Source organism: Manis javanica, chromosome 5, assembly GCF_040802235.1.
Source record: "Manis javanica isolate MJ-LG chromosome 5, MJ_LKY, whole genome shotgun sequence".
NCBI classification, from domain to species: Eukaryota; Metazoa; Chordata; class Mammalia; order Pholidota; family Manidae; genus Manis; species Manis javanica.
In genome coordinates, this window is record NC_133160.1 from 16,236,345 (window position 1) to 16,261,715 (window position 25,371).

Sequence of the window (25,371 nt, forward strand, 5' to 3'; positions counted from 1 at the left end):
ATTATCCCAAAATATATAGAATAAAAAGTGAAAGACCCCCCCCATTATCGACCACTCCCATCTCTTTCTTCTCCCCAGAAGAAACTATTAATAAGAGTCTAGTGTGTAGCCTTCTAGACATTTTTTAGTGCATTTGCCTGTATGTCTATATACATATATAGGGTTTAGGGAAAATTTTATTTAGATAAATGGGATTGTGCTATATATATATATATATATATATATATATATGATTCTGCCACTTGCTTTTGATATTGAACAATATATCATTCCACGTTTTCTCATCTTTCCATGTCAACACAGAGCTCCCCTTCGTTATCTTTATTTGCTACAATAGTTTAATAGATAATTAGATCACTTCCAATCTTTCACTATTATGAGCAATGTTGCAATAAACACCTAGTACATACACCTCTGCACAAGAGCTTTGCTGTTACTGCAAGATTAATGGACGTTTTGAAGGGGAGTTGATTTTCCATAGAGGGAAACTGAGGCCCAGAAAGGGGAATGGCTTCTCCAGGTTACATAAAACATTAGAAGAAGAACTATCATGAAAAGTTAAGGGCCCCAAGTGACAGCCAGGCCAGGCTCCCCCATGATGCCATCCTCCTCCCAACCGTGAACTTGGACCTGCCCAAGCCACTCCTAAAGGCTGTGGGACTTCACACTCTGTACTGAGGAGACCCGAACAAAACTTCTGAAGCAAAGGAGAGTGTGGCAATCCCAGCACCATGAGGAAAAGGACACAGAAACCAGAAGGTACCCAGCAGAGGACAGCAGAAGGAGCACAGGTTTAGAATTTCACTCCCCCAGCACCTGCCCTGGCTCCCCTGCTCTCCACCTGGGTCATCTCATATGCCTGAGCCTCAGTTTTCTCCTCCATAAAATGGACTTAGTTTCTACCTTCCAAGTTCACAATGAGAGCTGAACAAAGGGACCTACCAATACCATGATAATAACTTCCATTGCTTGAGCTCTCTCTATGTGCCAGGGACTCTGCTAAGCACTTTTCAGGAATCACGGAATTCGACCCTCACAACTCCATGAGAGTCATCCCATTTTTGTCCCCATTGTACAGATGAGGAAAGTGGGACACAAAGAGGACGTCCTTGCCCAATCTCACCCAGCTGATAGATGACAGGCTCAGGGGCTGAAGCCAGGCAGCCCAGCTCCAGAGCTCAAACTCTTGGCCATAAGGAAGGCACTCAAAGCCTGTGGGGGCTCCCTCACGGGCGTGAAGTCCCCTGAACAGGGCAGTGCATGGCTCTGGAGGGACAAGGCCCCAGAGTAGGGACCAAGCCAAGCCAGCCCCAGCTGGAGCATGCTGGACCCAGGTCACTTCCAAGGTTCCATGCTCAGCTTCCGGGGTCTGCCCAGCCCCGTGTACTGGGCCTCCCACCCTCGCTCTTTCACACCATAATTAACCAGCCCCACAGAGGGCTGCCAGCACCGGGGCTGTGGGGCCCTGAGGGAAGCACACTGCCCATAATTGCCTCCATCCATCACCCTGGCCCATGGAAGGAGACAGAGTCTGACTGGAGATTTAAACAAGCTGTTTCTCTGCAAAAACAAGGGCCAATGTCACAGCCTGCCTTGCTGGGAATGTGAACAGGCAGTGGGAGACCAAAGGACCATGCAGGCTTTCTGGTTATAGAAGAAGGGGAGAGAGAACAGGGGTTGGAGGAGGGAAGAAAGAATCTGAGAGAGCAAAACAAAACAAGGAAAACAGGTACAGAAAGATGGTGAGCTCAGCAGAGGAGAGAGCAGGGCAGTGTGCTAGGAAAAGAGTTTCTTAAACTGAACTGTCTGAACCCCGCTGGGGTAGAAAGAGGGTGGAGGTATTATGTGTATGTTTGTATATGTGAACATATACATAGGCATACATGTATATGTGTGTGTATATATGTATATATATGTGTGCATTTTTTTCTTTTGATGATACTTTAAAAAATGAATATAATCATATTCTGAATTCTTCGGCCTATGACTCTTGACCAGAATACTGCCATCCAGTTTAACTACCCCCCTCCTCCCCACCAGCCCATGAAGTAGGGATAACTTCCTTTTCCAGGTTCCTATGAAAACTAAGATAATGTATGGAAAGTGCAGAGTACGTGCTCATTAAATAGGAGCCGTTATTACTATTTCTGCGACAGAATACTCATAAAGGGTGGTTATCTGCGCAGACTGGGGAAAGTATATTTAGAGGAAGTGACATGTGAGCTGGGCTTTAAAGAAAAGAGTTCACCAGGTCCACAAGGGTGGGAAGTCAGCTTTCCAAGTGGAAGGGCAGAGGGCCTGGAAGCCAGATGTGCTCAGGAATGGCTGGAATAAGTAAGAGGGGGTTGGTGGGGGACGAGGCCAAGGAGGCCAGCAGGAGCCAGAGCAAGGAGCTCTGGCTTTTTGTCATTGCCTGTGGGAGCCAGTGCCCTTCTCCAAGCCCATGCTCCCAGGTCCAGTAAGTTCTCCAAGTTTACCACATTAGCAGGGAGAGGGATTTCCATAGCAGACCAAAGGGAAGGTGTAAGTGGTAGTAGTAATTTTTTTTGACATTTCTGCCACTATAGATAAGAGCTAAGTTACAATTTTTATTTCACCCAGAATACATGGGGCATCCACCCTCCCTACCCCCATGCCACCCCTGTCCCACACACATGCACACCCATGGAAGTGTGATGAGATAATTATTTATGCTCTGTTTCTGTATTTAGAAACAAAAGAGATTTGGCTGAGTATCATGTAAAAATAAACATGAGGAAGACATGGCTGTGTTTCACTAAGATCCACATCTTTCTCTTCTTCTTGAGGATACAACTAGATTGCACTTCTCAGCTTCTCTTGAAATCATGCGCAAACACATGGAGTAGACACTATCTATGCTTTGCCCAATCCTTTGTATTCCATTACTGTTTCTGCATGTCCACCCTCCTGCTTGGGGGTGCTCTGATTCCAAAGGTTTGTCCCCACAACTCTCTTTTGATATTTGTCCTTGCCTAATGGAGTCCTGCACTGGCACAGAGCCAGCAGGGCCCGGACTTCACACAGCCCTGGAGTAGCTCTTAGCCAGTGTATGAAAGTGTGGACCACAGGCCTGGAGGCAGGACCTACTCTAAGGTGTAACTTATGCTCCAGAGCTCCCCATAAGATCACCCCAACTTTGGGGACCTTGAAATGATACCCATGCTTTCCCTCTTCCCCTTCCCAGTTCTGCCCTCTTCTCTACTGGTTTCTCCCAGCAACACCACCTGAAGAAACACCTGCACATTAATCCTCGCTCAGGACCTGCTTCTGGGGGAAGCTAGCCCAAGACACCACGTGACTGAGTTCTAAGCCAGCAGAATGTGGGCAGAAGTGCCACATCCTGGCTTTGCACAAAAGCCCACCTGTGCCCCTCCATGCTCTTTTCCCTTCAGGCTGTTGGGCACTTGGAAGACACTTACTGGTGATGGCAGGATGTCCAACAGCCTGGATTTTTGAACTACTGCAGGAAAGAAAGATATCTGCTAACCAGGAACATTCCACTGGTCTCTGAAGTCAGAAGTTTAATTGTTCTATGCCCCTGAAATACTTCTATTTATTTCTTGTGGCAGCTCTAAAGTAGAAAGTGACTTTATTCTAGCCCTTAGTGAAGTCTAGAGTGGATGAAAGGCAGATGAGGAAATCATTTGCAGCCCCCAGACAGGACCCTAGGGAGCCTGAGCAAGCTGGGCCTGTGAGCCGGGGACACATGTTACAAAATGACAGGATTTAAGGCCTCTTCCATCAGGATGAGAACTCCCAGAGGACAGCTCTGCGTTAACTCCCAAGTACCTGGGATTCTTCAGAAAAATGACCCTTCGCCAAGCAACTCACACGGTGCTCTTATAATAAGGATAAAAATTATTATTAATGTAGAACTATTCACAAGTGTCTATTCTCCCTCTGGAGTCCAAGGAAAAATGATTCTTCCTTTCTGAAAAGTTCCTTAGGATCACATTTGTTGAGAAAAATTTGGATAGTAGGTCAGCAAGAGAAAATACTAAGAGAGGCTGAAACAATATATATAAAGAAGAACCAAGACAATTTTGCCAGAAGTTCAGAAAAAAGAAACAGAAAAGCCATGCGAGCTAGGTATTAGGGAGAGTTTAAGAGTTAGGCATTGAATATAAGAATAAGAAAGCAGGTTTCGCAGGGGCAGTTGCCATTCTGGTGGAAGGAGGTATTAAAGGCAATGCTCTGGAGACAGAAATTTCGGTGATGCTTTCTCTGCAATCAGGATGTCCTCCATGTTTGGCATTTCCTTAAGAAACTAAGTATAAACTTGAAATACTCGTCATTCATTTCTGGTTTCTGGATTAGTCCTGGGAATGTAATACCTGAGTTGGTATATTTGCAACCCTGGAATATTAGGATTATGCTTCTAGATAATCTTATATACTAGAATTACACTTCTAACTACTTTCAGGGGTCTCCAGCATTTGGGAGCAGAGCCCCTAACAATTTCATCTGTCCACTCCAATGATTTAAGTCACATTTAAAATATCCTACTCTAACAAATTTCTTGAATCTCTACTATGAAAATTAATCACCATCTCTCCCCATCCTTTTCTGTGCTCCCCTAGCTATTTGCCTGTGCTTCCAGCACTCTGTTTTATTACTATGAGTCAAATTACCTGATGGCATGTTTGATTTTTCAACTTGCTTGTAAAATCTTTGAGGATAGGTATTGTCTTTCTATCCTCATGGCATCTGTCTTGCTCTCAATAAACATAAAAATTTCTGTCTTGTTCATCACCCTCTCTCCAGCACCTTCAAGGTTATTTGATTGACGGTAGATGCTCAGTAAATGTTTGTTGAATGGAAAAGTGAAATAATCAATCAACCAATCATATCCATCAAATTTGAGTTGATAACAATCACAGCCTCCAGATAAGACAGGTCATAACAGTGCCTTGTTGCTACTCAGGTGTTTCCACAAACATTCACCTTTGCAGTCAGGTTTGCTCTGTGCTTACAGGCAGGGCCCCTTTTAGACCCAGCCAACCTCAGCTGAGAAAGACAAGGGCTGGGAAATGAAGCCAGAGATGAAACACGTCTCACCTGCTCCCTGAATTGCTGGGAAAGCCCAATTACAAATATCAAAAAGAACATAAAGACCTTTTTGCTGAGTGAAAAATCTACCAGCTGTATTTTTGACTCGCAAGATATACTCTCCTTGTTTAATGCAAGGGGCGAAACACTGACCCTAGAATCATGCATTCCCACTCCTCTGGTTCCCAGCCAGCTGGCTTTGGGCGAGTTATGCAATGTCTCTAAACTTCAGTTCCGTCGGCAGTGAAACGGGCATGACGGCATACCCCTTACAGAAAGGTTGTGAAGACTAACAGAGATGAACTGCCTGTAAGCTGCAGACCCAGTGCAGTGAGTGACACCCAGTAAGGGCTCCAAGAATGTTGGTTTCCTTCCGGGATGGCGGCACACACCCACACAGCGATAGAGCAATGAACACCCATTCTGGTATTTTCAGATACAAAGAGAAGGGAGCTACAGGTCATTCATGTCCTTCAAGATCATGTGAGGAAAGGACAGGGCCATGCACAAACTTACGGGCCAAAACTAAGTCTCCCCAGTGAGTCACTTCTTCACGAGTTAGTGTTGGAGACGTGGGGTTGACGAGGGGAAGAGGTAGGAGTGAACTCTTTAGGCCATAAACTTGACTAACTCTTCAGACAAGGACAGAAGGATAACTTGGTCCCTTTACCTTCATTGGACAATTTACAACTGTGACTCAAATTGTAACAGAAGAGAAGAAACACTACTCATTTTTGTTGTTCTTTTTTTTTCCCAATAATAATAATTATTATTATTTGTATCATTAATCTACAATTACATGAGCAACATTATGTTCACTAGACTCACCCCATCATCAAGTCCCCCCCAACATACCCCATTATAGTCACTGTCCATCAGCATAGTAAGATGGTCTTCTCTGTGTTTGTTCTTTATTTTTTTTAAGGAAAGCGTGAAGGAAATTCACCTAGCTGATGAGAGCCAAAGATGACATCTTTTTTATGACAACAGAGAAAGGGCCAGATTTCATTTTTGGTAACTTCCTTCCCATTGAGATATAGTTGATAATGCTGAACAACTTCCAGGTTTGAGAAGACCCCTCCCCAGGTACTGTCCACAGAGTCCAAACGTTACAGCAACAATCTCTTGAGAAATATTCGCACACACTGATGATTTTATGCCTGAATGAAGAATATACTTGTTACTCTAAAAATATTTGATGTGTTAAAATTATGTGGTATGTCAAAATACAGCATTCTCTCAATATTTAAATTTTCATGGGTTTTTTTACTCTCATAATATTTAAATAGTTTGACTATGAGACTAAACCATTTAAAAAGGCAACTTTACTCCCAGCATTTAAAGCCCTTCATATAGACCTTCATTCGAAGGGTTGAATTCTCTTTAGAAACTCCTCATTTGTATAAGAAAAGAGAACTGAGGACCTGCATCAAGAATGCAGATCATTTTAATTCAAAACTGCTCCTGAATCACATTATTTGTATATTTCTGAGGAAAACAATCCAGGGGCCAGAATGACCTGGATAATTGCCTTCATTATTTAACTCACTGCTAAATCTGACCTAAATGACTGGCCTTTGAGAGATTTTGAAGAAGGCATTTCAGAAAATCAAAACACTCAAAATATTTAGCAACATTTTTCCCACTGGAATCACAGACCCCAGTGATGGAAAAGGTCAATGACTTATTTAGACAACCAAAAAAATCTCAGACCCAGAAGAGGCCTCATGCTCAGCATTTTCATAAAACCTTACGACTTACAACAAAACATTTGCAGGAACTTTTTATCTTTTGATCCTAAAATCACTGTGTGAAACACGGACCATAATCTCCCCGTTTACAGATGAGACAACACATTCAGAGAGGGAAATGTTTTGTTAGTGGTCATATGATGCATCTGGGCTGGAGCCCAGATTGTCTATCTCCATGGCCAGAGGTCTTTTCACCACCACACTATGGCTGAATCTAGATGTCTCCAAGGATTGGGCTGAGAACCGGTGTTCCCAAGGAAACGCTCTCTCCCCGTGAATCAGCGTGCTACCCTTGGTCTGGTTCTGTCTCAACATGGGCTGAATGTTAGAATCATTCCGTGTCAATGCCTGGGCCTCAATCCAGACAATGTAAATCAGGATCTCCAAGATTGGGCCTAGAAATGGATGTTTTAAAAGTTTTCCAAATGATTTTGATGTTCAGCCAGAGTTGAACATCATTGTCCTAGACTGATTTTTGGACAAATCCATCTTGAGTCCATCTTTTAGCCATCGCAGCCACAGATAGTTCAACGAGACATACCTGGTTTCAAAATTATATCTTTTCTAGGCCTGTCACCTTGTAACCTTGTGGCAATGTAGATTCATGTTGGCCTGTGGTGGCCAGCCAGAGCCTCAGACCTTCTCTATGAGAATAGTTGCTCATTGGTTCTCCTTTGACCTATATTTTTATGGGGGAATTTCTGAACCTGAATTTTGATGGATTATGAATAAATGGCTAATCTGAAAAACAGGACTAAAGCTCAAGATCAAAGGGAAAGGCTAAAAATGGGAGAATTAGCTCAAGATTGGAATCCAGCAAGATGGAAAACACATAGGTGGCTTGGGGTTCTGAAAAATGGTGGGTTAAGATCATTTAAGAACTTACAATCTAATAGCTCTTGGGATTTCTGGATAATAAAATACTCTTAATTAAATACAGCACGTTACACATCTGTTTTGGTTAAACAAACAAACCAACATACTACCTGCAATTGTGTAGATATGCTTGTATATTTTTTCTCATACGGAGAATTGCAAGAAGGGATATTCACCCAGCTGGCCACCTGATTCTTTCGGTAGGGGGAGGGGCTTGGAGAATGGTAGAGATATCATTAGTTTTTCCTTACTGTAGCCAGCATGTGCTCTGTAATTTAAAAATCATATGTGATACAGGCACACCTCAGAGATACTGCACGTTTGGTTCCAGGCCACTGCAATAAAGCAAATATCATAATAAAGTGAGTCAACTGAATTTTTTGGTTTCCCAGTGCATGTAAAAGTTATGTTCACACTCTAGTCTACTAAGTGTGCAGTAGCATTATACCTAAAAAAAAGTGCATACTTCATTAAAAAATACTTTATTGCAAATAAATGCTAACCATCATCTGAGCTTTCAGTAAGTCATAATCACTGATCACAGTTCATTACAAATATAATAACAATTAAAAAGTTTGAAATATTGAGAGAATTACCAAAATGTGACAGTCACAAGTGAGCAAATGCTGTTGGAAGAAAGGCACCTATAGATTTGTTCCACACAGGGCTGCTGCAAGCCTTCAATTTGTAAAAAAAAAAACAAAACACAGTATCTGCAAAATGCAATAAATCAAGACACAATAAAATGACATCAATGCCTGTATTATGATTTATAGTAAGAAATACATATTTTGTCTTCTTCCCTGTTTCACAAGCAGCCAAAACATAAGAATTAAAAATAGTAATTTATAGTTGACACTTTATGGTGACACAAATATTGGGAGGAAGTCACTGATATGTTCTATACATGTGAAATGGAGTTATCATTCTACACACATTTGTATTTCTGTTTCTTCTGATATGACTTCAAAATCATGTCAATGTCCTTAGAGCTGTCCTGCTGAGTCCATTAAAAACAATTCTCACACACACACACAAAGAGGTAAGATATGCCATTTTAAATACACACCTTAGCTTAAAGGAAAGAAAGGAGACTCTAGGGATATCAGAACTCAAGAGCAAACCACATGCCAAGTGGTAAGAATAAGGATGGCACTGAGCTGCCCAGGAAGGGACATGGGCAGTGGAGGGGCACAGCCCAGGTCCTGGGCACTGGATGGAGGCTTAAATTTTAATGCCCAGGTATGGAATGGTCCACTGAAGAAACCAGCAAAAATTGCAATCAGGAAAAAAGGAAATTATAACAAAAAAAAAGAAAGGAAAAGCAAGAGTGAAACTGACAAACACACATAAAGCAAAACAATGAATGTATGAAAGAATCAGAGAAATGATGACGGTGATGATGAATTCAAAGGTATTAGAAAGTGGAACTAATATTTCAGGCAGAAATTACTTGCAAGATGGGAGGGATGATCACAGTAAAGCATTTCTGAGGCTTTGTATCATACAGGCAGAAAATAAAACTTTGATTAGCTTTACTCTTAAGGTTAAGTCAAGAATAAACATTAAGATTTTAAAGGTAACCACTAAAAGGAGAAAAATTAAAGATAACTACTACAGTGGAAAAGAATAGTAAAGACAATTATTTTAGTAGATAGAGGGAAAAAAAATAAAATAAGTGGTACAGTTGACTGAAGACACAAAAATATAGAAATAAATGCAAATATAGCAGTCAGGACAACATGTGCTCACAAACAGGACAGCGTGGTTTAAATTCAGAAATTCTCAAATTGGATTTTAAGACGAGTCCAGTTATAATATATTCATAAATAATATACCTAGAACACAAAGACACATAAAGGTTGAAAGTAAAGTAATGGAAAAAGATACCCCCCAGTAACTGGGAAAGAAAACAAAGCTGATATAGCTGTATGGATATCAATAATTGTTTTTATGGTAAAAATCACTAAGAATAAAAAGTCATTAAGAAGTGGTAAAAGGAAAAATTCTACAAAAAAATAAGATGCAAAAAGACCATGCAAGTTAAAACCCTGGGTGAATATATTTGCAATCTACATGACTGATAACTAGAATCCAGAATCAATAAGAAAAAAGACAAATGCACAACATAAAATTAGGCAAAGAGTATAAATAATCAAGTCACAGGAGCAGAAACGCAAATAGTCAATAAATATAAAAAAGGAAGTCAACCTTCCTCGTAGGCAGAGGAATGCAATCTGAAAAGGAAAAGGGCCTAAATTGATACTCATGAGATTTGTAATTTTAAGAAGTTTAATAACATCAATAAATGTTGAGGATGCAGCACTTGTGAAGTCTTTACGTTTGCTGATGGGAGTGTGAACTGGTACTGCCCCTTTGGAGAACAGTCTAGAAACACTTAGTACCCTTGAAGTTTTATTTGCCATGCAATCGATCATTTCTACTTCTAGGTGATTAGTGTGGAATCATGCTCACAGCTGTGACCAAGGAGACATATTTAGCGTTCATTGCTACAATTTATATAATAGAGAAAAGAGGAGACACCCTAAATATTTCTCAGTAAAAGAATAGAAAAACTGATTTATTCACACATCATTTAAAGTAAAAGGGCTAGCTTATATGAATCAAAATGGATCAATGTGATGAACAGAATGCTGAGTGGGGAACAAAGCAAGTAGAAATTGGTATGTACAGTAGAATACTAAATATGTTTGTTGGAAGCACAAATAATAGTAGCTTATATGTTTAATGGATTCATACATATGAATAGAAGTACAAACACAGAGGAGGAAATGATAGGGAGGCCCTACAGAGTTCTGGTTACCTCTGAGAAGGGAGGGGTGGGCACGGGATGAGGAGGGTAGCTATTCTGGCAACGCTGTATTTCTGTTTTTAAAAAAAATTCTGAAGCAAATGTGGCAAAATATTCAAGATTCTTACACTGTGAGTGTGTTATGTTTTCTTTAAATGTAGTGTATATTTGAAATATTTCTTAAAAGTTACAAAAAAAGCATTTGAACTTAGACATTAAGGAAAGGAGGGAGGGGAAATTGGCAAATCTAGAAGGGCTCTGTGGTGGCCAGATTCTGACAAAGAGTTTACAAGGCACGCAAGAATTGGGGTAGTAGATAACTTAACGTAGATAGCGCAAGCTAGGATTTCCATGAAAGGAAAATTAGGGGATGTGAAGGGTTGGACAGTGTTGAGTGACTTCAGGAGAAAAGTTGAAGCGGGGCTGCCTGGAGAGAGATGGGGTCTGATTATCTGTACACCTCCTAAGTTGCCATGATTTGAGCTGCTCAATTGCTTTATCCACGTCTTTATACTCACCAACATGCTGACCAGGGTCTAAAAGAAATCAAGCTCAGCACTTCAGAATTGTCAGGTTGCTCATCATGCCACGTCCTGGAATGTTCATAACAACTATAGAGTTAACAGCAGGCTCAGAGAGGTTAAATGACTTCCTCGAGGGCACACAGGAGGAACACCAGCATTTCCCCCTCTGATTCCAAAGCCTTCCTTAACCCCACACTACACACTTGCTCTCAGGGTTCAAATATGCCTTCTGCAAGTTTCCTTCTTCCGGCAACAGATCCCAAGCAGTTTGAGCCTGGCTCTGGGTATCTTTTTTGATTTTTTATTTCTCTCCCTGTGGCCAGGATAAAGCATGATTTAGAAAGTAAGCATAAGACATCATTAACACCCAAGGCTTCAGTCAACCAGCTCCAATCTGGGTACACTTAGAAGATGCCACAGGGAAGTGATGGTGGAGTCTCCAGGGAGTGGGGGTAACTGGTTTCAGCTGACCTCAGGGAGCAACATGCTCTGGCAGGGACAGGTGTTTCTTGGTCCCCAGGGGAGCACCTCCTGTTTCCCAACTGGCAAGAAGTCTCGAGCACTGAACCCTCCCCATGATGAGAGTCTGTTGAAAGCTGATGCTGGATTTCATAGGCCTGGAGAGCCTCCTATCATGTGCTGAGGAAGGCACGCTGAGGCCCTGCCACCTGCTCAGGACTTCACCACTGTTTTGATTCCAGGATACAAGCTGCTCCTGCTTCAACAGGTAGAGAGCCTTCCCTTTGCCCCTCCTTGATTTTCAGTCCTGTCTAATGAGAAAAGTTCCAGTCCCCACTTGAGCTTCAGTGATTCTAATTGCACCATTAGGAAGGAAATCAGGGCTTAAATTAGAAAACCAAAGGTAAAAAGTAACCATTTAACAGCAGCCACAAAAAAAAATCTCCTGCATCTTTTATCTTGCCAACAGGCTTTAAAACTCAACTGAGACATGAATCCACCTGCTGATGTGGTTTTTCATCCAGGCATTGCACTGGGTCAAGAGCACTGGACTAGGATGAAGTTTGGCATCTTGTCCTCCCTCTAACCTGAGCAGATACTGCATGAGCCTGGACCTCAGTTTCTCCATTGTACAGACTTGATCATTTCTTTCTTTCTCTCTTCCTTAACTCAATGATTTCCAAGATCCCATTCAGTTCTAATTTTTACAAATGAGCACCTACTATGTGTTATAAATGACAGGGGGGAATAAAGAAATGCTTACAATACACTCTAACAGCCTGTGACATATAATGAAGCAAGGGCTAAATTGGGTGGTGGAAAGCATGAAAGTGGAAAAGCAAAGCAGATTTCTAAGGGCTGAAGGATGGGGCAGGATGCAGTGAGCAGTGGGAATTCAGGGCGAGGGGAATGACATTCATTCCAATTACCTTAGCAACAGACCGTGGATCAGCTGGACTTTCTTAGTTACAAGTTCCAAGACGCAACTCAAATGAGCTCAAGTGAAGAAAAAAAAAAGGAGAAGGAGGGGACTTCGCTGGAAGAACAGCTTCAGAGACATAGACTTGAAGACACAGGACAGAGCCAGAAACTGGAGATTTGGGCAACCAGGACTTTTGCCTCTGCTCTCTTTGTTGTGCTTCATTCAGAAAGGCTTTCTCCATGTAACAGGCAGGACAGCTCCTAAAAGGTCCTGCATCACAGTCTTAAAACCTGTGATCCATGGAAAAGAAAATGAATTTGCCTGCCAACTTACAAAATCTGGAGAGAAATTCTGATCATGGGATTATCTGAGTCTGGGTTACACACCCACCACTGTGGGCATGAGGATGTGAGGTTTACTGTGATTCCCATCAGAACTACATGGACAAAGACATGGAGCGGTTCTCTAAAGCAAGCTGAAGATGCCACATCAGGAAAAAGTAGGCACTGATTCTGCACAAACAGCAGTGTCTAACAGAGTACCTCACAACTGTGAGCCCCATTTTACAGTGAGAAAGCGGAGGCTCAGGTGAAAGAACCTGCCAAGGTCACATTTAGAAAGTACCAAAGCCTATCTGGTCAAATCTACTGCGTGGAGCTGTTGCTATTCTCTTTTCTGACTTAAAAAGTAATGCATGCATGTATTTTTAAAATTAAAATCATCACTAAGAAATAATCGCTGTCAAATTTTTGGTGTGTTTTCTTCTAGGCTCTTTTTCTATGTATCCATGGTAGATACTTGGCATGTGCTATTTTATCATGCATGGTCTTGACTCAGCACACAGTGCACCGAGGGGCCAGCTGCAGTAAGATCTGCCCAGGTCCTCTTTACAGACCAGATGACCCATCCCCGTCACTGTGAGTGTTGCCTGCTACTGGCTCACAGCTGCCCCCACCCGGGACGATTGTGGGGTTTTTGCCCCCTTCAGGGCCCCAACAGTCAAAGATTGAATACAACTGAGTCATAAAAGCTCAGTTCAACCATTGTGGAAAGCAGTATGGAGGTTCCTCAAAAAACTAAAAATAGAAATACCATTTGACCTGGGAATTCCACTCCTAGTAATTTACCCAAAGAAAACAAGTTCTCAGATTCAAAAAGACATGTGCACCCCTATGTTTATTGCAGCACTATTTACATAGCCAAGATATGGAATCAACCTAAGTGTCCATCAGTAGACAAATGGATAAAGAAGATGTGGTACATATACACAATGGAATGCTATTCAGCCGTAAGAAAGAAACAAATCCTACCATTTGCAACAACATGGTTGGAGCTAGAAGGTATTATGCTCAGAGAAATAAGTCAGGCGGAGAAAGACAAGTACCAAATGATTTCCCTCATTTGTGGAGGATAACAAGGAAGTAAAACTGAAGGAACAAAACAGCAGCAGACTCACAGACTCCAGGAAGGGACTAGCAGTTACCAAAGGGGAGGGGCCGGTGGGTGGGGAGGGAGGGAGAAGGGGATGGATGGGTATCATGACTAGTACACACGATGTGGGAGGGGTCAAGGGGAAGACAGTGTAGCACAGAGAAGTAGTGACTGTGGCATCTTATCACGCTGATGGACAGTGACTTCAGTGGGGCATGGGGGGGACTTGATAATATAGGTGAATGTAGTAACCACAATGTTTTTCATGTGATACCTTCATAAGTGTATATACCAATGATACTTTAATAAAAAATGAATAAATATTTTAAAAAAAGAAAAACTCAGCTCCCTTTCCTTGAAGCAGAAAAACTCTAGTGGTCCTGCTCTTTGAAGACGGAGTGGGCCACGTAGCTGCCGGCCAAGGCCAGCCAGCCACCGGCATTCACATCTCAGTGGGGTTTTGTTATTTTCTGTTCCTTTTCACCCTTGCAATAACTCTTATGAAGTGCTAAGAGCTGAGTTTTGGTTTAAAAAGCCAATTACTTTATACATGTCTATAGTCATGTATTTATAGAATCATTAAGCCTCTGAAGAAAAACATGCATTATTCAGTTAAATTTTACTGCATTTTACAGGAGGAAAATATATGTTCTAGTAGAAGTTTTAATTTAAGGATTCATGGAGATTTTGAACTTATTGATTATCATATTCCCTCCAAGATATACAATTGAATGTTTTTGAAAGTCTAAGAATCAACGAATACATTTAGTGAATGCTTTTTCTCCCATCCCACTGCCCTGGCATCCTGCCAATTAAATGTTTTATTTTAATTCATTCATATAAATTCTAGAATCAACTCATTGTATTCCAAGACATTGCCCCCACCATGAATAAAACTTATAATAAAATTAACTCAGATCTATAAATTTGAGAAAAAGGCATCTTTATATGATTGAGTGTTCTCAACCAGAAATATGGTACAGTACCCCTCCATTTATCCAAGCCTTTTGTTTATTTCTCCCAGTTGATTACTGTCTTTTTCTCCATGCATACCCTATGTAATTTTTATTAAAGAAAGTATCTTATATTTGCATTGCTAATGGGAATCTAAGTTGTTTTCCATTATATTTTCAAACTGGTAATGTTAATATATATAAAACTTATTTTTAGTATTTCTTAAATATTTGATTACCTTATAGATCTATCTTAGTACTATTAACATTTCAGTTGAGTTTTGGAGTGAGCCCTACAGATAACTATATCACTTGCAAATAAAGACAATGTCTCCTTTGTTATACCTTTTGTTTCTGATCGATGTCTTACTACATTGACTAGAACTTCTCTAAAATTTTAAGTAGGGATAAAAGAAATCATTGGACATTACTCTGGTATTTCACCACTAGGCATGAAATTGAGTGCTTAATATAGGTATTTTTCAACACATTATATAAAATGTGTCTATTCTAAGTAATCGGAGAATCACCAGCAATGATGGGGTTGAGTATTATCAAATCCAATTTGAGGCATTTATTAAATCAGACTCAGGATAATGTGTGGAAAATACATTTACAATTTGCAGTAAGGTGGACCTGGAGTTGAATGTCAGCCTTAGTGTTCACTTGGCCTTGATCGATTTATCTAGCCTCCACCTGCTTTACTTTCTTTAGCTATTAAAGGATGCTAATAATAACTCAAAAGGTTCTGTGATCACTAATTAATCTGGTTTGTATGAAGTGTTTAACACACTGATGATCCCATGGTAGATATTCAATTACCCAGCATTTCCAGAGTAAATCATTCTTGGTCATGGTATATAATTCATTTAATACACAAATGGATTTAATTTGCCATCATTTTATTTAGAATTGTTACATCCATCTTCCTCACTGTGTGCCAGATGGAAACATTATATTTTCCCTGTGTTTGTATCTCTTGGAAGATAATTATGCCTTAAAAGTTAGAAGGGATACATTACATTTTTTTCTATTGACATATAATATACAGGAAGAAAACTGCATGAAGGAATGCATTCATAAATCTATTTGGGCCCAAAGTGCTTGATGACTTATTTCCAGATTCTGCTCAGTGTTGATGGCCATCATGTATTGGACACTTACGATGGGCCAGCACTGTGCTAAGCATTTCATGTGTATCATTTAGTATCATAGTCATAAAAAAACACATGAATGGGAAAGGGAATGGGAACAGAAATTACTCTCCCCATGTTATGAATGAGGACAATGAAGGTGAAAGAGGTAAGTATCATGCCCAAGATTACATAGTAACTGATAAACAAAGATAAGGCTGAATCTAACATAAATCCTCTTACACACTGAACCATCGTATCTTTGTTGAAATGAAGAAATCTCAATTGATCTAATTCTTTGTTAAAATTTGGTATTTACTCTCAAAATCATGCACTTTTTATTTTAAAAATGTCAAATACTTTAGAATTAAGCTGTCTGTAATATTTTCTTAGAAGAAAAATCTCCCCACTGTCTACTTAATTTCTTTTTATTTCAGTCCTTTATGCATTTGTGCCTGGCTTTCTCTTTTTCTAATCTATAATTGTCAGAAATTTACTTATTTTATTGTCATTTTGAAAAGCCAGCTCTTGGGTTTGTTTGCCAATTTTTTCCTATTTTTTAATTAATACATGATTTTATCTTTATTATTTTCTTCTCCTGATTTGAATTTGTTTTAAATTTCTTTATTTTAGTGCTTCATTCTTTTTTTTATGAAGGTACAGCTGACATCCGATATTATATTGGTTTCAAGTATCATGTTTCATTCTTTTAATTCTCTCTTGTTTAAAATGGAAATATTAAAACTTAAAAACTTCCTTCAAATACAACTTTGGCCATTTTCTGTAAGTTTCAAGTTGTAGGGTTCTTTTTCTCCTGATTTTCAAATAATGTGTAATTACAGTTTTGATGTTGTTTGGATGTTTCCTCAGACCTGAAAGATACGGGAGATAATTTTTCAAGGGTCTGAAATTTTTCACTGACATTTTATACTAATTTTAATTTCATTTCATTCTTACAAAAGAATTTAACCAGAACCACTTCTGATATTTATATTGTCCATTTTCCTTGTAAATGAACATAGTTTAATAGTAGTAAATGCTCCATGAACAACGAAGAATATTTTTTTTCTATCCATTTTCAGACCATAAAATTTAATCCAAACCCATGAAATCAGTTAATCATCCATATTCTTTTCTCTTTTTTTTTTTTGTCAAAAACTATGTGATGACTTTCTTATTTTTGTCTGTATTTGGGGTTTTGGTTTTTGGTTAATTTTAGGGTTGGGGGGGGTCTATTTGTTGATTGCCCCAACAGCTGCAGGATTTAATATATGCCCCTTGACAATGATTTTGGATCATGTAGAAATAAATGGATTCCCCAGCACTCTCTGAATACCAGGGTAGTTTGTGTGTGAGTTTTAAAAAGACTTCTCAGGAAGAGTCTCTGATATGATCTTTTGGATGCTTTATGCTATTCTTGTTGGGAGTCACAAGATAAATATAAATTAGTATTATACAGTATTGTGAATTTTATCTTTTATAAATGTAAAATTACTCTCTGTATCTTAACAATTCCGTTTGCCTAGCACTCTATTTTTTCCTGATATTGTCACTCCTATTCTCACTTTTATTTCTCGCTCTGAAGCAAAGTTCTGACAAATAGCTATAATTGGCTTCTGGTGCATTTTGAGCCAAATCTGAGACAAATTATGTTTTAATAGGGGAATACAATCTATCCAGTCATTGTAGTTGCTAATGTTTGGCCCTCACCTATATTACTGACATATTTAATTTATATCAGTCAAATCAGTTTTTAACTTAACCAGCTTTTTGTTATAAAATGCTTCCTTGAAGTTTTATGGGTCAGTTGTGCAGCTGTTCACCCTCCTGTCCGGCCCTTGCCCTTCCCCTGCTTGGCTTGGTATCGCTGAGGTGCTGACCCTACAGGCTGCCCGTCCCAGGTTCTTTCATCAGCCGCTTCACACTAGGTTTGGCCCACGGGAGACACCTGCCGAAACAGAGAGAAGTCAGGGTATCTCTCCCTCCCCTTTCTCCATTCTCTGCCCTCCCACTCTCCCTCTCCTTTTATAACTGCCCTGTTTCTCTGGCCTTTACTCTGCATCCAGAGAGAGCATCTTAATTTAACTTTGTCCCCTTAACACTAACTCCATTTTCTTCAGTGTTATTTCTTTTCTTACTGCTTCTAATACAAATGTGAATTTTATTATGCTATTGCTTTTTATGTTTCTTTACAGTCTTTATTTCAGATGATCTCTCTTTGCATCTCAGTCACCCTTTTAATCACCATTTCATCGGCAATTTCTTGTATCTCGAAGTTCAGGTTTATTGAGAGCACAGAGAAGACTCCTCCTAGTAAATGCTCTTATTTGCTTGCCCATATTTTTCAAAGGTTTGCTTTTCTTTTGAAAATTTCCCCATTCTGTGTCCTAGAAAATCTTCAAAGGTCTCTTGTTTTTTTCTTATTATTCATGCTGGACAAAGAGGAGATGTGTTCAGATGTGTTGGCAGCAGACGGTCTGAATGGATCTTCTTTGTCCTTATCATTAACTGTATGATGACTATTAGGATCCACATCCAGACCTTGAGGTAAGGACTGATTAATATGCACAGATTCTGAGTGGGTTCATGCCTGTCCTGGACCAGAGAGAGTTCTCTGACTTCACTGTAGAGCCATCTGACATGCAGAAGGGAATTTATTCTGGGGTAACTTTATACAGCCTTCTCTTTGTAAAAACTAATCATATACATCTACACTAACCAGTGTGCATTTGTCTCGAAATCTATCTATTGCTTCATCCTTTTGACTTGACTGTTCTAAAGACCCATACCTGGTCTCTTCTGCCATGATCCTTCCTTCTTTTGAATTTCTCAAATGGTAGTTCCATGATGGACAAATACATAGAGGTGATAATAAGGAATGATGGAGGTTAAATGACCTCAGAACCACTTTCTGGATAATACATGCAGGTTTCCCTCCTTTTGTTCAGAGAAAACCCTGTGTCTTTAAGGTGCTAAACAGAAGCAAGAATTGAAAATATCCTCTCATGTGTCTCCTGCTCTTTTCTCCAAAAGTGTCATCCTTGGTTTACTAAGCAAAAATTTCTCCTGAAGACTAGAATCCATGTTATGAAAACTATCAGTGTTTCCTGTGTTTGCTTGAATATCTTCATAGGAAAGTGCTGGGCGAAGCAGCAAACCAAGAGTCACAGAAAGGAGCTCTTCATCTGGAAGTCACTTCCACGTTCTCTGAATAACCATTCCCTTCCCCCCCTCCAGGTTTTCCAGCTTGACCGCAGTACCCTGTCCAAAGAGGATCTCACATGTTATCCCATCTCTAGTCTTTCCACAAGTGGTAAATATCGATCTGCTCCAGATCTGGAGGCCTCATGCCATCCTTCTCCACTGCCTAAACTTATGGGTCTGGAGAACTGCCCAAACCCACTCCCCATATTGCTATCCTGCCATTACCACAGCATATCATTTGTACTTGAAAAGATTATTGTGGCATTGTCCACTAATTCAGCAGTCTGCAATGTTGATCCAGATTTACATAAACAATAAAAAAACATTAAAATGATGTTCCCATTTCAACTAATTAATATGTCAGGAACTAAGAGTTCACTTGCTAATAGAAACAGAGAAAATGGATGTGAGCAGAAATTTTGCAAGTTACCATGACCCACGGAACAGCACATTACTTTTTACTGCCTCACCTCACAGCCTCCTAAAATTACTGTATGTACTTTAGCACTTATTTACTTAGGACTTGTGAACTGACTTTGCATTTGCTTGGGTGTGTGTCCATCTCCCACTTAGGTTCCATGTTCATGCAGGACAAGAATGGTGTCTTAATCATCTTTATATCCATGGCATGAGTACTCAACTCTTCCCGGAAGAAAAAGTTTGGAGCTAAATTGATTGGGTGAATCCACTAGAGTCGAGACTAGCAGGTATGTCTCTAACCTAGAGATGGAGGTGTCCCTAAATAGAACAGCTGGCAAAATAAGAACTGGATGAGGTAGGACAATGGGTAACATGAGAAGTGGAGGAAAGTGTAGTTTCCAAAACAAGAATGAGGATCTTAGGGTAGATAGAGACTCGAATATAAGCCAGGATGTCTAAGAAGAAGAAAAAGAAACAGAAACTGGAGGACAGGACTATTGTCTCAATTTAGCATGAAATGTGGAAAGTCAAGCTCTGTTTAAAAAATAGAGCCAGGGTGCATGTGACATAAACAACCGGTGAATGTTCATGAAATTTAGACAACCAAAATAAATTATAGAAAGTAATATAGCCTTCAATTCTCTCATCCCTCTGTGAGAAATCCCCCTCACAAGAAAAGGGTTATATTAAAGTTACCCTAACTGCAAAAAAACAAACAAACAAAACACTTGCTGTGTTTTTGAAATTTGGCTCAACTTAGGATCTGAAATTGCACAGATAGGTCACTTCAAGACCCCCCTCACTTCTGTCTGTGATCTTGGGCCACTCTCCTTTATAAGCTCAGTTTCCTCAGCTGTAAAATGAGAATAATACCTATGTCACAGGGCTTTTTAGAGGATTGAATCCCATGTAAAGTATCTCGCATGCCAGAGTAACTGTTCGTCTTCAATCACTCTCATCTGGAGGCCTTTGAGAGCCCAATGAGAGTGAAGAACGGACGCTTACTTAACAATGTGGAGTGAAACGGTCTGGCGAGCTGGCGTGCATTCTTGATTTCATTATGCTCCAGAAGATGAAAATGAACAGCCCTACACATCGCACCCCAGCCCTCGCAGCTGCTTCTCTGCTGAGGGATTTACGTTCTGCGTGATTAGGCCTGAAATGGACAGGAAGCTTTATTGTGCTAGGCTGGCTGGGCGTGGAGGAGCAAATTGATCAAGACGCCTGGGTCAGTGGCAAGCTGGGTGGTTCCTAATTTATAGAAACACATTGAGTTCCATTACTCAGCTATTTCCATCCTGCTCCTATCTCCCCACCCCTCCTGCTGGACCCTTCTCTGACCCTCCTTGCCAAATGGTGACTTATTTATGGGAGGGAGGAGGATTTACCGATAAAGATGAGGCAGCAGCCAAACCCGCAGCAAGTAAATTCCCAGAGAAGCTACCTCTGGTAACTTGGGAATACAGCAAAACAAATGTGCGCTCTCCACCGTGCGCCCACCGTGCGCAAGGACACACAGGTGAGATCCCCTGTCAGCTCCTTGAGCGTGCAAACTCTCTGCACCTCGGTTATTTTCTTGGGAAAGAAACGGGGATAAAGCTAGTTCCTGTCTCCAGATAGTAAATCCTCAGTGAAAAGTAGCATTTATTACCAGTGTGGTTCACACAGGTTTCCAGACTCCAAACCTTAGCATCTTCCTTAAGAAACCGTTTCCCATGGACCACACTAAGGCTCTGAATGCCAGAGCTGCAGAATATATCTCCTCTTTCTAAGGACAACTGTGCTAGTTCATCTCTTCTCTGGATTTCTGCGTCAGGGAAATGGGAGGATGCAGGAGAGACAAAAAGGGCACTAACATTCCCTGAGAACCTCCTTTGGGTCAGGAAAGATGGTAGCCCCTGTAGACCCCTCCATTTAGCAGCCTCCTATCTTCCCTCTGCCTTCAGTTTTCCCCTTTCCTTCAATCCTCCACATCAGCTTGAATTATTTCTCAAACGCAATCCTGATCTTATTGGGCCTGAATCAAAATCTTCAAGAGCATCTTCAAGGGATTCTATACAAAGCTCACAGTCCTTGGTCTGGCAACCAGATCTTCATGACCTGGTCCCAGGTAAACATCTAACCACTTCTCAGCACCAACTCCACAGCCCACAGGATTGCTTATGTTCCGAGCAATCCACTTTCACATCCTCCATGCTTTTTTTCATGAAGACTTTTGGTGACATTGCATTAAGTGTACAGATTCATTCAGGAAGGACTGACATCTTTAAGCTATTGATTAACTCTTTCCATCCAGGACTGCAACATGTCTCTATTGATTCCGGCCATTCTTTGTGGCCTTCAGTAAAGTTTTACAATTGCCTTCATATAAATCTGGCATATTTCTAGTTAATCCAAAAGAATTTTATCTTTTTTGTCATTGTTGACATTATGAATGGGGTCCATTTATATATTACATTTTCTAATTACATGTCTCTGATCGATAGGAACGCTATTTTTTTTTCATGTTCATATTGTATCCAGTTACCTTATTGAACTCTCTTACACTAAATGCTTTTGGCTGAATCTTTTGAATTTTCTAAAAAAAACAGCCATATCATCTATAAATCATGGCTTTTTTGGCTTAAATAAATACGGTGAATTTATCAGAAGGATATTGAGGAAACTCACAAAACCTAGGGGCTCAGGAACAAGTAGAATCACAGTTTTAGATGTCATGGGGATTCCGGAGGCAACCAGTGTCTATCTCTCCATCTGTCTCTGAACCTAAATTCAGCATTTTTGTGTTAATTTATTTTTGTATGGATTAAAGTGTAAAATCCCTTCCTTGACCGTTTACTTCAATTAGTTTATATATTAATTCAGAAGATCTTCATGTTATTAAAACACTTATATACACATACTTAGATAAGGATTACTTTTAAAGACATGTTTTTCAAAATATTTTAAAAATTCAAACAACACAAATTTTTCTTTCACTCAACACTGTAAAATGGATGGATGTTGATACATGTAGCTATAGTCTATTTTTTTATTTTAAAAATATATAGGAAAATGGGATTTTTTTTTGGTGTATGATTCTGTTAGTTTCAACACACGTAAGTTTGCTTAACCACCACCACAATCAAAATATAGAACTATTCCAATTCTTTTGTGCTACCCCTTTTTAGTGCCAACCCTGGCAACACCTGATCACTTCTCCATCACTGTAATTTTGATTTTTTCAAAATAGCATATAAATCAATTCATACAAATCATAATGCTTTGAATCCTCCCTTCTAATATTTGTATCTCTTTTTTTTTTTTTCTTGTCTTACTGCTTTGGTTAGGATGCCATTGGATTCTGTGTTTTATTTGCACCTCCCCAGCTAGACTTGGTGATTCTAAAGGGTGGCGATGGTGTCTTCATCAACACCTAACCAAATTCTTCACTGGTGTCGGTGCCCACTACATTTGTGTACAATACATAAAGGCATTGTTGTCAATGGGTGGGCTTCTGTAGGGGCCACCATGGAAGCTTCCTACAACACCAAAATCCTTTTCTAAGAAACACCTTCTAGGGCCTAGATGGCTCACTGATAGGAGTCCCCAGACCCATTTCATTAATTAACTTGTCAAGATACAAAAGGAAAAACCTGCCTAGTACATGCTCACTGTGCCACATGGAACTGTCAGCCTCTAATTAGAATTAATTAGCTAATGTGGATTTTAAATTTGGAAGACAAGAAGCTCCTCCTGCATGCTCATTAGGTGTTAATTATCACAGCAACCTGTTTCAACCCAGAGATTCATTCAAAACACTGAGGCATCCCTCCCACCTGGGCTCTGGGAGGTAACCAGAGAGATGCTGGCTGACAATCACCAGGGCTCAAGTGTCAAGATCTTAGGTCTTCAGGGAGTTTATGCTTCCCTCTCAAGAGGACTTTTGTAGAGATTTCAGGATATTCTGGCAATCTCGGAACAAGAGTTCCAAGTTCAAAAGGCAAATGGAAGTAAAATTAGGAGGGACTGAGTCTGGAACCAGATGCCCCCATTAAGTGGGGTGGCAGGAAGGGCACCCCAAACCACTGTCCATTGGAGGGGTCTCTATCCAAAGGACAAATCCCACTTCCTAGACTGTGTGGGATGATTGCTTCTTCTACTTGCCAAAAAATGAAACTTCTTGTCTTGAGAGAGAGAGCTTTGTCATATTTCACATGGTAAGGTAAACTGTGAGAGTGTGTTAGGGTTTCATCTCCTAATACATATGCTTCCCTGGGGCTGGCCTCATATAACCTGTTTTTTCCTCTTGTTTCATAGCCATTGATGGATCTAGACCCATGTACCTATCCAGGCCATGCCAGAGTAGGGATCAGAGTTCACTTTAGTGCTGGTTGGGCAGCCCACAGATCTCATTTCCACAGCAATAACAAGTCCTGCTTTATCATTCCTATCAAATGCCCCTGCCTCTCACTCGTTGGTTAGTCAGGACTAGCAATACACTTGGTCCCATGACAAATGCGTTGAGGATAATTCAATGACTGATGGATGGCAACAATTTCAGAATCAAAGATTTACTTCTACCCTAACCTGAGCACCATGGAAGAAATAAGGCATTTCAAAGACAAATAAAATTTTTTAAATAAAATTTAAAAGTCAGGTCCTCTATTGACTGGACTTAGATAAATGTAAGCTGGACAATAAAGGTTGGTAGGGGGCGGGGCACTTATTTTTTCTTTTGTCTCACAGCAAACCTATTTCTTTCCTTGGAATGGGTCCTTCCTAAACTGGATTGATTTAAACTGGAGCTAAAACTGCGGGTAAGGGCCCCAGGGGAAGATGAAAGCATACAGATTAATATGGATAGAAATCACCCACATTTGGTGTTAAACTACAGATTCTGGTCTGTAGGTCTGGGGAGGGGTCTGAGGTTTTGCTGCTTAAGAGCTCCGAGGTGACGGCAACGCCATAGACCACACTTTGAGTGGCAACGTGTATTAGTTTCCCATTGTTGCTGTAACAAATTTAGTGACTTAAAACAACATAAATGTATTTTCCTACAGTTAATGGAGGTCAGAAGCCTAAAAATGGGTCCAACAGAGCTAAAATCAAGGTGTCAGCTGGGTTCTGCTCCTTCTGGAAGCTCTAGGAGAGAATCTCTTCCTTGCTTTTCCAGTTTCTGGAGGCAGCACTCCAGCCTCTGCTTCCGCATCACACCACCTTCTCTGAATCTGCACTTCTTGCCTCCCTCTTACAAAGACCCTTCTGATTATATTGAACCCCCCGGATAATCCAGGGGATGGATAATCCAAGGAATCTCCCTTCTCAAGATCCTTCATGTAATCACATCTGCAAAGTTCTTTTTGCCATGTAGTGCGACATATTCACACATTCCAGGGAAGAGGTCATGGACATCATGGGGTGGGGGAGGGGTTGTTCGTTATTCTGTCTATATTAATGAGCATAAGAAAACGGTGGTGATCCAGGTGGGCATTTAGTTAGCATTTGGAGTTGGGATGGGCCCACACAACTAGGGGCTGCAGAAAGGTGATATTTGGAGTTCCTGTTACTTGGGCACATGGATGATGGCTGTCATGGAGTCTGAGAGCAGGTACCGGAGTTCTGGGCTGTCAAGCACTTCCAGGGAGCTCAGTCAGGGGCCTGCTGTGGACCCACCCTAGAAGTGATGGAAGGCTTAACCTGCCTGCTCCAAGTCTCCTTTGACTAAGAACACAGCACCAAAAAACACCTTAGCTGCTTTCCCTCACTATCTCAACTCCCTGCTTCACCGGCTCTAATTATGACCAGCAAAGAGGAACTGGTTGGTAAAGTGTAAG